The sequence below is a fragment of the Mauremys mutica genome, chromosome 11, assembly GCF_020497125.1.
Source record: "Mauremys mutica isolate MM-2020 ecotype Southern chromosome 11, ASM2049712v1, whole genome shotgun sequence".
NCBI classification, from domain to species: domain Eukaryota; kingdom Metazoa; phylum Chordata; order Testudines; family Geoemydidae; genus Mauremys; species Mauremys mutica.
In genome coordinates, this window is record NC_059082.1 from 65,663,244 (window position 1) to 65,679,601 (window position 16,358).

The 16,358-nt window shown below is 41.1% G+C and overlaps 1 long non-coding RNA gene across 1 annotated transcript; it reads left to right on the plus strand.

Moving 5' to 3' along the window:
- Window positions 1-573: 573 nt before the first annotated feature.
- LOC123343646 lies at window positions 574-15,039 on the plus strand. The gene is made up of 4 exons (XR_006572302.1): window positions 574-858; window positions 3,341-3,822; window positions 7,432-7,466; window positions 14,913-15,039. It is a non-coding gene; the product is annotated as an uncharacterized LOC123343646 (long non-coding RNA).
- Window positions 15,040-16,358: the final 1,319 nt, after the last annotated feature.

Here is a 16,358-nt window from a genome sequence, read left to right on the forward strand (position 1 = left end):
ATCAGCTTGCTTCATTCTTTACTTCTCAGCATTCAGCTCGGACTTGCTTGTTCGATTTATGTTACTTGCATGTTGCATAGTCTGTTTTTTCAGATGTTTAGAGACAAATGGAATGCTGCACTGTGTGGACTATAAGAGAGATTGAATGTTAATATCCAGCACTGGGAGTACTGGCCCAATCCTGCACACAAAAAAAAGTCAATGAGAGCTTTGCCATTCACTTCAATGGGGCCAAGATTTCATGCACAATGTATAGCAGAGTTCATTTTAGCTAGAAAAATATATTGCTTATAGAATCACAGAGATTTATTGGGACATTGAAGGTACCAACTCGAGCATACACACATGCAGGACTGAACTTCTTGCTAATCCCTCAGGTCAGATCAACAACATAATAATGTACAAGCATTAAGATAAGGATATGGCCCCATCTACTAGAGGAGGTGCTGTCTACACTAATCATTACAACTTTCCCCCTGCTAGTTAAATAAGAATTTAAATAACTCCTAGGAATCTAGGCAGTCTGTCATCCACACAGTTTTCCATGTCCATCTGTCCACTTGAAGCCTAGAGTCAGTCATGGACAACTCACTCATAGTTGGACCTACATTATCAGTGAATGCAGGATGCATGTCCTCTAGTTCAAGCCTATCTGTTGTGGTAGACTGTCCGTTGAAAATGGCAGTGTGGTGAGGTCTCAAGAACACCCTGGCAATTCCTTCACCAGAGCTGGTCTCCTACCTTGAGTCACAAGAACTTGCCAGGACACCTCCACATCCTTTTCTGCATTTCTCTGGCATTCCCATTTCCTTTTTTTTCAGTGAATCTGTGCACCAGTTCTCAATGCAATACAAAGGGGTGAGCTCTTTCTTTTTGCATCAGCAAGACTAAGTTGTTTAGATTTTTTTATCACTGTGTAAGGTCCCCTCCAAAAAGGAGTATGATTTTTCCAGGGACTCAGGTGAGGCTGACTGGCCTGTAGTTCCACAGATGCTCCTCCTTCCCTTTTTTAAAAAATGGGCACTACATTAGCCTTTTTCCAGTCATCTGGGACCTCCCCCGATCGCCATGAGTTTTCAAAAATAATGGCCAATGGTTCTGCAATTACATCCCTCAACTCCTTTAGCACCCTTGGATGCAGCGCATCCGGCCCCATGGATTTGTGCTTATCCAGCTTTTCTAAATAGTCCTGAACCATATTTGTTTTTGTTAATATGCTAATGTGAAAAGACTGACACAAAAGTGGAGAGGGTTAGGCTGCCTAGAAATTGACGTTTGGTTGAGGAGCGGCAGTCAGCTACTGTAGGTCTTGTTCAGAGTTGGTTCAAAAAGACATCATGAAGTACAGGGAGTAATGTACCTACAGCCTGTGATCCTGCAATGAGTTGTTTGTTATTTGTATTGCAGTAATGCCTGTGTGGGTCCCATTCGTCCTTCTTGTAGCCACTATACAAACAAAATGAAAGTGTGAGCTGATGTCAGTGAAGCTCCATGTGCATGCAGGTCCTTCCCATGTGGAGTTCTCTGCAGGACTGAGGTTTCTGTCTGCTTTGAGGGAGCTGCAAAGCATTCCTTCGTGGCTGACAGCAATTCACATTCTACAAGGCCCAATCTGCATCATAAAAGTAAAACTTAAACGTTTTTAAAAGATTAGCGAGCAAGTGGCCCTGGGTGGGCCCAGCACTGTGTACAGTATTTTTCTTTGCTGTTCGGCATCACTGGAAAAGAAAGTTGTTCCTTCCACACACTGCAAAAGGAATAGGGAATGAAGTGGAATTGATAGTTATGGATCCAGTTGGATAACAAGGAAGGTGCTGCTGCTATTTGTTTGTACTCTATTGTACTAGTGTCCTCAGATGGTAAACCTGAAGAGATAGGGATTTTATCATTGTTTTAATCTAGCCCACCCACTGTACAGCACCATACAGTTAGTGTATGATTGGGTAGTACTGCATACTGGTCAGTCCTCCCCCTCACGTGGCATGGCTCTCAGTAGTCTGATACACAAAGCCTGAGGAGATACTGGGAGAGAGGAAAGGGATAAGGGATCCTGAGAAGAAGTAGCACTTAGAGTGAATTCTGTTACTTTATCTTTAAGGACCTGGAGCCTTGCAGAGAGGGTGGGGAGGGCTCCCCTCTCACCCAGACAATGAGAGAGCTGAGTGAAGGGCCAGCATAAATGCTGCCTCCTGTTTCATAGCAGGGCAGATACCTAGATGGTGCAGGGAGCAAGAAGGCTCCTGCAGGGCCCAGAGTTAGCAGGGAGCAGATACCACCAGGAGAAGGCTGAAAAGCCCTCTGAGCCTGAGGACTAAGTGAGGTCAGCTGAGGGAGATAACAGCTCTCTTCCTGGAGCTTGGTTGCAATTTGACTTCTGGTAAGGGGAGGGATATCATTTGTGTAAACTACCCAAGTTCCAGGAGGAGAGCTGAGACTCATGCCATAAGGAGAGAGAGAGAGTCTGAGAGAGAACCCTGAGGGGACTGGGAACAGAGCTTCAAGGGCAGGCTTTGGAGGAACCCTGAAAGCCAGAAGCACCTTTTTTTTTTATTTCGGACTTATTGTTATGGCCCCCTTTTTATGAGGTTTTGTAATAAACAAGCCCTAAGGAGGGTATTATTGTCAAGCATCAAGAATGTCTGAAATGATGTTACTGGCTTCCTGAGACGGGAAACTGAGGCAGGGAGTATTTGCAGTGCCACACTAACTCTGCAGGGCAGGCACACCCTATGACATGGTGCTGTATAAAGAACTTCAAAAATAGCTACTTTTGCACACGGATCTTGTAAATAAATTTGCACTTCTGCACATCCATATTTGTCCATCCATTTATATTATGCTCCTCTCTTTAGTATCTGAGTATTTTTCAGAAATTGACTATTCCAGCAGCTCAGCTAAATATAGGGAGTGTTTAATATGTTCCCTCTTTCCCTGGAAGAGGGATTTTTTAAAAATTTAATTTTCATTGCTTACCATTCTTGGAAAGCTGTAGCAAAGTGATGGGTCTTGGATTTTGTCCTGAAGGCAGTAAAGTTTGTGTCCACTTTCAGTCCTCATGGGAGAATCCCACAGCTATAGGCAAATGTAATTTACGTGGAAAGGTATTCTAGTGAACTGTCTTTAATATCTTTTTTCCCCCGCCTGTATAAAGTGAGAGAGTCTCATGAGTCATATTTTAAAAAAATTGGTTCAAAAGCTAAAACAGACTTGAGATATTTAAGACAATGAAAATCAAAACAATGCTCTGCATTGGCAGTCCTGCAAGACTGCCTTATAATGATTATCTTAAAAGATAGAAATAAACAACCAGAAAGTAAATGATCCTTTTATTTCCTTTCAGGGTTTTGTGGATTCATTATTTGTCAACATCCTGTCTCCCAATATGAATGTGAAGACCAGTGAGACCAAACTACTGAATTACTGACACCAGTGAATGGACAAAATCAGAGTTTGGTCCAAGCTCTCATCAAGTGTTTGATCTGGATCTGGCAAGCTTTCAGGATTTGGCTGTACAATCCACTAAAATGAATGTTTGTCTGAGATTATCCTACAGGATGTGTCTCATGGTTACAGGATGAGCTGCGGTTTACATCCTCTTGCAGCCCCTGTCCAGTGCATCCTCTTGCAGCCCCTCTCTCCAGTGTGGAACCATATGGTCCTACTGCTTTTAAACAAGGGATGTGCATCCCAATCTACTGCTTGTGAAAAAATGACAAGCCCAATTTATTCTGTGCCTACAAGACCTTTTCCCTCCAGGAGCCTGTGACCGGCGGCTGAGTATTGACTCAAAACAGCTTCTTCAACACAAAGGTGCACCCAAAGGTACGTAACATTCCGAGAAGGAAGTTAGAACAACAAAAGGCCTACACAGTGAGTCTTACCTCAACTTTATCTTTTCCTTGCAAGTTTTGATACGGTCTGCTCAGCCTGGACACTCCTACTTCTGGGCAGGAAGAGACCGACAACCCCTACAGCATTCTTTGACTCTCCTGCAGCATCTTCCTCCACTCAGCAACTTCTGCCCGCTTACCCCCGCCCTTCCTTTCTAGGCAGGGGTTTTTAATGGTTTAGTTTTCTTGATCTTAGGCGTGGGAAAGATAAACCTAATAGCCTTTCTTCGGCCATGCTGATGAGTCTTTTCCAATTAATAGCTCCCCCATTTTCTCTTAAAGCCCCTCGATACTTCTAGGGAAAGTATCTTCTCTCTCTAATTGTTTTGTTTACTACTTAGTTTTCTTTCACAGACTCATTTGATTTAATTCTGTGATCACACAAAATGATAGACAGGTAAACTGCCACATACAGCATAGCCATACATTTTTAATACAGATATCTCTCCACAACATGCATACAATCTTCTTTGGGCAATCATTGGTCTTGAGACCAAAGGGATGTTCCTTGCTATACCCAAAGGTAGCTTTTCCTGTCTCTAATATATTTTAAATGTGTGAATAATAGTGCTCCTTAAACATAAGGCAGACCGACACTGGAACTCGGTTGCCAAAATATATCTTATGAAAGGGCAGGATAACTAAATGCATTAAGCACATGACTACTGGTCAGGAGCATTTTTATGTTCTAATGGGCTCATATTCACCAAGCTAAAATCAATGGGAGTTGAGTGTCTCAACACCTTGTGGGCTTGGACTGTTAGGCCATGTAGTCCAAGTCTAAACCTATATTGAAGAGTGAGAACTTCCCTTAAAACCCTGATCAGATTTCTAGCCCTTGGGTCTCAGACTATGTGCCTGCTAACACCCTCTGCACAGCAGGTGGTTGAGGAGAGGCGGGGAATAGGTGGAGCCTTGACTCCACCCCCTCCTACATGTTAGCCCGCACAGCTGAACTGCCTTGGGGAGTATCAGAATTTTCTACTAGTCTAGATCAGCAACAAATTAGTACGCTCTCACACCTACTTGGAGCAAGGAGGAAGCCTAGCATAAAAAACTGTGACTTGTGTGTATCTGAGTCATGTTGTCTCCAAGAGTGATACAGCTTACAAACCACCCTTTGTTCAGGGCAGTGCTTAAAGGCACAGTCTAGCCCATAGCTTCTTCCAAACTATTTAATCCTTCCTGTCTCTCCCAAAAACCTCTGTTAAAAAAAGAGTGTTCTGTAGCAACTTATTAGAATCAGGTATGAGAAGGGTAGCACAGTTTTCATTGAAAAGAAACCTTTCTCTCCAGCATTTTAAACTCTGAGATTCTTTTGCCACAGCATAGTTAAAAATGCTCTTATTTTCTGCATGGAGAATAATAATCAAATTCTCCAACTTCCATCAGAACATGTGCATGAATGCTGGCATATCTAACGTTTGACACATTTTGTCATAAACAAGGTAGCAGATGTTACCTTATCCACATATATTCAGTAGACAGCATATTTTTTTAATTTCCATTTATAATGTTAACTCTTTAAGTTATGCTACTAACACATACTAAGAGGGTCTAAGTGCTAATATTCTATACTTAATGTTACTTTGTAGTTTGTATTGGATCTGATGCTGTGGGGGACACTAGTTTCTTAACTAGGAAAAATGTCATTGAATTATTGCTTTCCTAGACTATGCTTAATATGTACAGAAATGAGATTTTACTTGGCAGAAGTCACAAAACTGGATGTTTATTACCAAAAAGAAGGAAAATAACCTAACCGGGGATGAGCTGATATGGATTAGGTGCTTCTGTGAGACAGGGCACTAATCATTAATTCCTGGAGAGCTGGGTTAAAGTCTGATTTAGGTCACAAGTGAGATGAGGAGTCTGTTGGTCTCAGCCTAGAGTTCTGGCCTTCAAACTGCAAGCTGCTCAATATGGGTGAATTCCCGCTTCCCTGAGGAACTCCATTGAAACCAATTAGGAGTCCATCCACATGGAGCAGTTGGCAGGATTAATGCCATAGACATAAAGTTCTAGGCTGAGACTGCCTAATTCATTTAATTTGTGACCTAAATCAGACTTTAAATCAGGTCTTCAGGGATTAATGATTAGTACACAGTCTCAGTGAGTCACCTGATCCATGAATCTATTCCATGTTATATTGTGTCCCTTCCTTCTGAGTTTTGGAGCCAACAAGGTTCTGCACAGATCTTGAGGGTGGAGTGAGGGTGTCTACCTATGGAGAGAAGCTTGCAGAATCGGTCTTAAATCAGCTCTCTTTTGAGACTTATGTGCACATTTTAATGGGAAAGCAGTTTTAATTGAATTGTGTAATTTAAGTGCATCTTACATTAAAATAATTGTGGATCTGACATGTAAAAAATGATTTACCTTGAAAATCTACTGAGAACAAGTTGGTAAAGAACACTTAGCTTTGTACTATGTTGCAAGAAGCAGAAAAAAAATTTCTGTAGCATGTGGGAATATTCAGTCTTCTGCCAATAGGTTAAAAAATACTATCTTTGTACAACTTTCAGTAAAATGTTTTGTGTTATCCGCCTAATGTAATTGGCTTTCAAAAATTATAATGGATGATCCCATTTGACCAGGGCAAATGAAGAGTGGATTGGCTGTAGTAGTAAAAAATTGCTGTGTTACATTTCCCTTCCTCTTTGTGGTTTTGATTTCTTGATGATTCTTAGGATAAACTTTCCAGCCATCCATGATATCTTATGTAGGTAGCATCTGTTCTGGTTAAGAGGGTTGGAGAATATACAGAATGTGCTCTTTGTGCTCAGCAGCATTAACATGATGCAAGGACGGTGTTTTATTGCGCTGCAGGGACACCAGTTGTGATAGGAAGCACTGATTTTGTGCATGTTATATTTGCTAAAAAAAAGAGCCTTGATTAATAGCAATCAACAGAGAATCAAGTGAAATAGATAGAGGCTTGCATCGTGCTGGGAGGATGCAGGGAGCCTTGTCCTCTCCACTTGTATGTTTGCACAGGGGCTTTTGCCCCTCCTTGTGGGAAAGTGGCAATATAAGGCAGCCTTATTATGCACTGAGTATAAATGGGCCATTTTGAGTTTAGAACTTGTTGTGGGAACCAGGGACTAAGAATAAATCTCTTCTCAAACTCATAATTTGAATTGTCTGTAGCTGATTATTCTAGTTACCAAAAGTGCATATTATCTAACATCCATATCAGTGATGGAAAACCTGGTAAAAATGGCACTTGGGACTGATTTTAGATGTCTAAAATCTAATCAATAACATGGATATTTTTTAGAGTATATTCCCTAGACTGAAATGAAAACCAAGCCAAAGAATACCTTGGTTTTTTTTTGGTTTTTTTTTTTGTTTTTGTTTTTTGAAGGGTTGGGGGAAGAGGAGGGAAATGCCTCTGACTTCTGCCTGGATGGTAAGAAACCCCATTATAGCACCACAACCACACTGTTCATCAAGATCAATAATAATCAATTCCACTTCATTGCTTACTGATCGTTCTTTTTTCAGTATGTTGAAGGAATAACTTTCTTCTCTATTGCAGCCAAGAAGTAAAGGAAATCTGAGGACAATGTTCAGGTAGAGAGCATATAGCTGATGATTAGCAATATTTTTCCCCTAACAGAATATTGATATTTCCTTTTCCTATTCAATAGCCTTGAAATAAAGGCTTCATCTTTGCTTTTAGTTTGGTATATGGTATATCATATTCATTTATTTTAATTATTCTTTAAGTATAGTTTTTATATTTTATTTTTTGTTCATTTTGATTCCAATAATTGTATAGTCTAGTCTAGCATTTAAAAATATGTTTACAGTTTACTACTTTCAGGAGGTGGGGTAGACTGTAAATTATGGTGCATTTTAATTGGTCATTCAGTTCTGTACATACAGATTGTATGCCTAGAGACGAAGTACTGCATAGGTCTTGTGCTGGTTTCTGTGCAGGTGTGTATTACACCCAGACACAACAGACCTTTAGGCAATCTCCTTGTTCTCTTTTTCTGTATGACTGCCAAATGTCTAGTGGCAGTCAGACAGACACCTTTCTTTCTCGTATTCATTGCAGGAGAGGAATTGCTATAGCGAGCACAAACTAGGAGCTGATCCCAAAGAGCTCCTAGTTCAAAAATCTTGATTTCAAGTATGGGGGCTCCATGGCTTGAATGCAACAGAGTCATAATAGGAGCCAAGTAACTTTCGGAGCTTTCCTGTAAAGTCTTGATTATGAACCTTGGCACCAGCATAGAACAAAAATATTCAACTGATCTTGTTACCATGTGAATTTCCCACCCTGGTGGTGGTGTACTAAGTCAATGGAGAGAGTGTTAACAATGAGACATAGAGAAAGATTCTTTCTCTAAGCCACATAGACAAGACCCCAGCATCAGATGGCCTTTAAAAAGATGTTCTCTCCTTTTTCTCTTGTTTTAAAAGCCATTTTATACTATCTGGAACCAGATCTGTCATTCTTTTCAGAGATATGGATAAGAAATAGGCCTCTTATGTAAGGACATAGAGGTAGAGGTCCTTCTAAAAATATCGCGGAAACCTCTTAAATAAGTGCATAGGAACTGCCATGGCAGAAAAGACCAGTAATCCACTGTGACTGCTAAGGGACGTGAAGCATTGTAGTGAACCAACCTATAGAGGATGTTTCTTCCTGGTTTGGGAGTGTTAGTGATTTGGTTTATGTTCTGAAGCATGAGGGCTTATATCTATTCTAATTTTTTATTTAGTTGACACAGCTCATTAGAAATAGAAACCCTATATGTCAATTACATAATTTGTTTCGATGAGCAGAAAGTCTCGGAGATACATTTTGCTGATGTATTCTTCCTTTTATTTAATTAATTCATTATTTAGTGCTAATTTTAAAGCAATTAAAATCTTGATTTAGCAAGGTATTTGAGCAGGTGCCTAATTTTAAGCACATGTGTAGTCCCAGTGACTTCACTGGGAGTACTCATGTACTTAAGATTCTTGTTGAAATGGGGGTTTAATTAATTTTTAAGTGCTGTGGTAAGGTTAACACATAGTTAATTTGGACAGCATAGAAAACAGCATGAGTGAACAAAGGGCTGCAGAGGAGAGAGAATTTACATGGGTAAATATCTATTCATACCTCTTAACTCCTGCACTAGGCTCCGAGACACACCACTAGGTATTTGCATTTGATATAGACTAGGTGTGCCATTTACCTATTGCTTAGGCTCATGGAAATGTACTACACTGAATTGGGTCTCTGGCAATTAGCCCAAGGAGGAGCACCGGGACACTGGGATGCCAGTTAATTAGATTCAGCTGTGGAATCCAATCAGTTCCAGAAGCACTGGCACTGTTTTATTTTCCTTTTTAATTTGCACCACTGGTGCAGTGCCTCTGCTTCCTCTGTCCTATTTCCTTTCCCTACCTTACCCCCTACCTTTCAGTGACTTTCTGCATTTAGATGGGATGTACAGTGTACTGAGGGGGTTTTGTTTGCTGCAGGAAAGATTGTGTCTTGAATATATGGAGAAGCCCATTCCTCTCTGTAACAAAAGATATAAAAGCACCACATGGAAGAAAATAAGAATTCTACAGTGTTAGACTGAAACTCTGTTTGAGGAAGGTAAGTCTGCCTTCCTGTAGAATTACAGGTCATACAATACAATGACCTTGTACAGCTAGTGAGGCCTGGGAAGGAAGTGGAGCCTTGAAATCCTAGAGTATAGAATATATATGTCAAGGCTTCCTTTCTCTCCCAGGCCTCACTAGTTGTACTTGTTCAGGGCTGTAAGGCAGAGAGAGAGGCAAATTATCTTCAAGGAGAGCAGGCTTCTCATTGGCCACTGACACTGGGATCTGTTGTGCAAATCCAGCCTGATTAGTAACTACACCTCTACCTCGATATAACGCTGTCCTCGGGAGCCAAAAAATCTTACCGTGTTATAGGTGAAACCTCATTATATTGAACTTGCTTTGATCTGCCGGAGTGTGCAGCCCCGCCCCCCGGAGCACTGCTTTACCGCGTTATATCTGAATTCATGTTATATCGGGTCACGTTATATCAGGGTGAAGGTGTATTAAGGCTAAGATTTTGTCATGGTTATTTTTAGTAAAAGTCACAGACAGGTTATGGGCAATAAACAAAAATTCATGGAAGCCTGTGATCTGTCCCTTACTTTTACTAAAAATAACCATGACAAAATGGGGAGGAAGGCAGTCTCCCCTGCTGCCTACGGTGGCTGAGAGTGCCAGGGTCCTGTTTCCTTCTCTTTCCCCCTCCTCCCAACCCCCGTGGCTCCAGGGCTGAGCGGAAAATATCATGGAAATTCTGGAAATCATGGATTCCATGACCTCCGTGACAAAATCTTAGCCTTAGTAACTATCTTATTAGTTGAAACGCCTAAGCACCTGTTACGAAAAGTGATGTGAGAATAAAATGGAAATCAACCCTTATGAAATAGGTGGATCAATTATTATTATGATTAGAGATACAGGGCTTGGTTCAGCCTTGGCTTAGGCTGGCTTCCACTGGTGTGAATTAGAGCACAGTCCACCTAATGGTTGGAAGCCAGTTTGTAAATGGGTTGCAGTGGTGCGACTGCAAGGACCCTGCATATGGCCAGTGAATCTCTGTAAGTAGGTGCCATTTGTCAGGGACAGGGCATAGTCGGGGCAGAATCTACTGGAGAAGTTCTTTAGGAGTTCCTACCAAGTTTAAAGCTTCTTTCTCCCTGAAGAATCTGTGGACCAAGGTGTTGGTGCAAATATATAGGCAGGAACTTTCTCTGCCCTTGCCAATATTCCTTATAAACCTTTTCCAGGTGTCCCACCATCATCTTTTCCATAGTATTACCCTAATGTATGTAACTTACTCCTGTACCAGAGATCTTGCTATTTAACAGCAGCTTGTAACAGAGAGCAGTTAAGAGAATGGCCTGTCATCAGAAAGTGCTTTATTGAAGAGAAAACTGTTTTGCTGAGAAAGGAAGAGACTCCTCAAACCACTTATTGCACTTATTGGAGCCTCAGTGTCTCAGGAAATTAAAGGCAACAACACAATTCTGCCAAGGGAAGAACTGCTTATGAGTTCCTTCCTACAGCTCTGTTCCACACAACTCAGGATATTTCTAATAGCATAGGGCTAACATGTGGAATCCCTTTGCAGTGTTTGGCTTTTCACTCTGATTCATTTCTGAGACTACTGCAATATTTGGGCACGTCGGAATGAGTCAAGGACAGAGTGCCTGTCTTGATTTTACTCATCCCAGTATAAGTTGTCAGTAACTCACTGAAGCCAATGGAATTACATTAGGTTTTTGCTGGTAATGAGAGGAGGATCAGGCCAGAGTGGTAGCCTTAATTTTAAATGCAAGTAGTTCCACTGATTATTTTTTTAAATTATTCACTGAAAGCCACTTTTGGCTGGCCCTGCATGTGGAAAAGAGAGGCAAAGTTTTCCTTCTCCCTCCTCCCCTTTTGCCCCTACACAGGTACCACCCACAAACCCATCCTTGCATTCTGTGAGTAAAAAGGTCAAAGTGTAGTGTTGACAATGGACACCTGGAAGAGGGTGGGAAGAGACAAGGGCATGGCTACTGTGTTGTCTCTTTCCTCTTGCACTGAGCTAGGTTGGCAAAGTGGGAACACTGTTAAAGGTATTTTGTTGGCCACTAGATGCAGCCTCCTTCGCTCCTGGAAGAGTTCTGGCTGAGTCAGCCACAGTGCTTCCAGTACCTGCTGCAGTGAAAGCCGTCTGCCATGCACACACATCATGTAGGCTATAGCTTAACCACAGGGTAGCCCCAACATCAATCCCTATATTATATTTTGACATAGATTTCGGTATTTTTATTTTTGCATTCCTCTCTGAATTGCTTACATTTCCTGAAAGGACTGGCTATTGGATTTATGGGCAGTGTCCAACACATCATCCTGTGACACTGGACCTTGTTTTCTGATGAGGATTGTAGGGAACATTATTTGTTGCAAAGAAAGTGGCTTGACTTAACTGACAGACTGCTAGAACTGTTCTCTGAGCTTTTCAAATAAGGTCTGCTAATCGCAACACCTCATTAATTTGGCTATAACAACCTTCACACAAATGTTACCTGACTTCATTTTGCCCATAAAATGTTATCTCCATTTGTCAAAGTACTTGCCTGAGAACTGGGGCGCTTTCTGATTCAAGAAATTGCATGTGGGGGGGAGTTAAGAGCACAGAGTACAGTAGTATAGCCACTTAAGTGACACTCCAAACACACCAAAGCTGGATCTCAGTGGAAGTAATGTTTTATTATGCCAGGGGCCTAGATTAGTAATATCTCAATGTACCACACACTGCTTTCTAAATTAATTATTCAATTCTCTTTTGCCTTCCTTATATTTCTTTCTTTGACTACTTCAGTTTCTGCAAAGAAAGATGGGATAGGGAAGCAGGCGGGCTCCAGACCCCAGCGCACCAAGCGCGTGCTTGGGGCGGCATGCTGTGGGGGGCGTTCTGCCTGTAGACGGGAGGGCTGCAGGCAGCTCCGGTGGACCTCCCGCAGGCGTGCCTGCGGATGCTCCACCGGAGCCGCGGGACCAGCAGACCCTCCGCAGGCATGTCTGCAGGAGGTCCACCAGAGCTGCGGGGCCGGCGACCGCCAGAGCGCCCCCGCGACGTGCCGCCATGCTTGGGGCGGCGAAATTGCTAGAGCCGCCCCTGTAGGGAAGATATAGGCTAAATCCGCTGCGACAATCATGGGACATAATTGACATGACAAGAATGACAGTAGATGCCATACTATGAATGGCCATTTTCCAGCAGTTCCAGCAGTGTATCATCTTGCTTAGCTGCTTGTTAGTTAGCGGCTCTGGGATTTCCTTTGGGCTTGCCATGTAATTGGGCTGCCATAGGGCTGCTGAAGCTTTTCATTTTTCCCAAACATATTTTCAGTTCCCTCGTGCATCACTCTTCCATTTATCACTCTCCATTGCTTTAAGTCTATAGAGGCCTTTAAAGTATCCACGTACAATTTATCTTTTTTATTAATGCAAATACCCTATTACCAGTATCCCTTCATGTATTTTAACTGCACTCCAAAGTTGTTTACTTCCAGGGAATCAAAAGTAAACTCCACTTTACTTGCCCTTCAACAATCCCTTTGAATTCACATATAAAGTTTACTTCTGGATAAGGAATTTATTTTAAAAGCTGTTTCTTCATTATCTGCACTTATAAAGGTGGGAGCACTTTCATTTAAATATAATTAGCATGCCAAAATGTTTTGATCTTGCTTATCCTAGTCAGAAGCCTCATTAGCAGCAGTCTTCTACTGATGAGAAAATCTAACTTTGAGTTTTGGACTCTCTAGATCAAAGTCAAACTTTAGACTAAATTTGTCTTCATTCAGCATTTTTTAAAGTATAACTGTTTTTAAACAGCTTTTCCAAATATCACATTTTTATGGTGTAAGTAAATGAGTAGTGTGATTTGTGGATGTTTAATTGTAGATTTTCCTAAGGATGGACAGAGTGGCAAGTTCATGCTTTTGTTTCTTCATTAATTGATTTACAGCATAAGATTTCAAAAGAGAATTTTACATAAAAGCATAGCACTCTCACTCTCGTTTTTAACAGAGCAAAAAAAAAAAGTGCCAATGCCAAAAATCTAGAAAAAAATCTAATAACTTCTTCTGAGTCGGCTGCCTGTGTCTTGCAGATACATGTAATAAAAAAAGAATATGCATAAAGTTGTTGACACTCAATAGTTACACATTTAAGGCCAAACCACCTGGCTTTATTCATGACAGATTTGGGTCCCACTTCCTGACTTGTCGACCTCAATGGCAAAACTCTGACGTAAATGGGAGCAGGAGCATTTTACTTTAGGGTAAAATTATGGCCCCATTGTAGTCAGCAAGGGTCTTGCTATTGACTTCAGTGGGGCTAGGATTTCACACTTAGTCAGTTGCCCTATTTAATGTAATTCTGTTGACTCTAAATTCAAATCATACCTGGGTACTACCAACGTGATATATGCCATCATGTACCAGCAATGCCCCTCTGCCATGTACATTGGCCAAACCAGACAGTCCTACGCAAAAGAATAAATGGACACAAATCTGACATCAGGAATCATAACATTCAAAAACCAGTGGGAGAACACTTCAGCCTCTCTAACCACTCAGTGACAGACTTGAAGGTGGCAATTTTGCAACAAAAAAAACTTCGAAAACAGATTCCAAAGAGAGATTGCTGAACTTGAATTAATATGCAAATTAGACACAATTAACTCTGGCCTAAACAGAGACTGGGAATGGTTGGGTCATTACACTAATTGAATCTATTTCCCTATATTAAGTTCTCCTCACATCTTCTATGGGTCATCTTAATTATCACTTCAGAAGTTTTTTTTCTCCTGCTGATGATAGCTCATCTCAATTGATTAGACTCTTCCTGTTGGTATGCATATTTCCACCTTTTCATGTTCTCTGTATGTATAAATATCTCCTGTCTGTGTGTTCCATTCTATGCATCCGAAGAAGTGAGCTGTAGCTCATGAAAGCTCATGCTGAAATAAATTTGTTAGTCTCTAAGGTGCCACAAGTACTGTTCTTTTTGCGGATACAGACTAACACAGCTGCTACTCTGATACCTGGGTACTGTAATTTAAAGCATTATCAGTGCTTTCAACATTCAGACGTGGTATAAGAAGGCTACAACTCCAGTAGTTTCAGTGGAATTGTCACTGTTCAGGGCAACTGTGCCTGTATTTCTCCTCAGTGGTCCAGCAAGGGCACCCACTCTTGGTCGTCCAGCTCCCCAGTTTAGCTCTTCAAGACTTTGATTTTGAAATACAACACATTTCAGGAGCCTCTAACAAAGTGGCTGACACACTCTCTCAGGAAGGTTTCCCAGAATCAGCTGGGTAAAAATGTCCCTGCGTTCTAAGTCAATGTAGTCCTTGAAATGTAAAAAGTACTGTTTAGTTCTTCATGTAATTATTAAAAAATTAGAGGTGCATGAATCTTATTACTCTGTTTCCTAAACCTACAGAAAGAAATCCAAGCCGGTGTGGACCCGACCTGAACCAGGCTGGCCAGCACTGTCTGTGATTTGGGGTGTGTGAGATAAGTGAGGGGGGGGAGATAACCCCCATTTATGAACACTCAGGCAGCCAGTTAGCTGTAAAATCCTGCTTGGTGTCTGTTATCTGCTTGCTTTACCTGTAAAGGGTTAACAAGCCCACAGGTAAAAGAAAAGGAATGGGCACCTGACCAAAAGAGCCAATGGGAAGGCTAGAATTTTTAAATTTGGGAAAGAAACTTTCCCTTTGTCTGTTGTTCTCCAGAGAAGGAGACATGGAGCAGCAATGCTGTGTAAGGCTTGAACCAGGCTATGAACATTCTTCTTCCATACTTAGAAGAAATTATTTGGATAGGGAATGTTTAGTTAGACATAATTAGGTTTATTTTTTATTTTGGCTTGTGGATCTTCTCTGTGCTAACCCCAGATGCTTTTGTTTATAACCTTTAAGCTGAACCCCCAAGAAAGATATTTTGGGTGCTTGATTTTTGAAATTGCCCTACGTTCCAGATGTATTTTCTTTCTTTTTGATAAAATTTACCTTTAAGAACAGGATTGGATTTTTGGTGTCCTAAGACGTTTGTGCATAAACTGTTGATTAACTGGTGGCAATTTCCTTTGTTTTCTTTCTCAGCGTGTGTGTGTGTGTGTGTGTGTGTGTGTAAGGGCTTGCGGGTACCCCACAGTGGGATTCCCAAGTGCTCCTTCCTGGGTCCGAGGGGTTTTTTTTTGCATTTGGGTGGTGGCAGCATTACCAGGCCAAGGTCAGAGAAAAGCTGTAACCTTGGGAGTTTAATACAAGCCTGGAGTGGCCAGTATTAATTTTTAGAATCCTTGTGGGCCCCCACTTCCCACACTCGGAGTGACAGAGTGGGGAAATCAGCCTTGACAGGTGATATTAAAATATCTCACAAAAGTGAAATCCTAGGTCCACTGAACTCAATATCAAAAGTCCCGCTGACATAAATGAGGCCGAGATTTCAGCCCAGTTGCATTGGTTGACTAAAGATGATTTGCCATTAGCTAATCTCAATATTCAAGTTCTTTCTTTTCACTAGGAGAAAGGAAGTACAAGGGAACACTGTAGATGCTAAGATAATTATATATATTTATCGTAAGCATTACTGGCAAATTTTTCAGCTCTACCACTGTGTATATTTGGGAAATTATGTATGCTTTTATTGCAAGCGATAATTTGGGAAAGCAAATTTGCAGCAGGCAAGATTGGAACTTTCAATATTCTATAATAAATATTCCTGTTATGCATGGGAAACCTTCAGATTTAGGGTCCAGTGGGGTGTAGTGTGTTGTAAAAAAATATTACTGCTGTTATTTTTCTTGTACTTTATTAAATGCATTTTAACCTCTAAGCATAGTATACAATAACAAATTTCTTGATGGTGTAATTTCATTGAA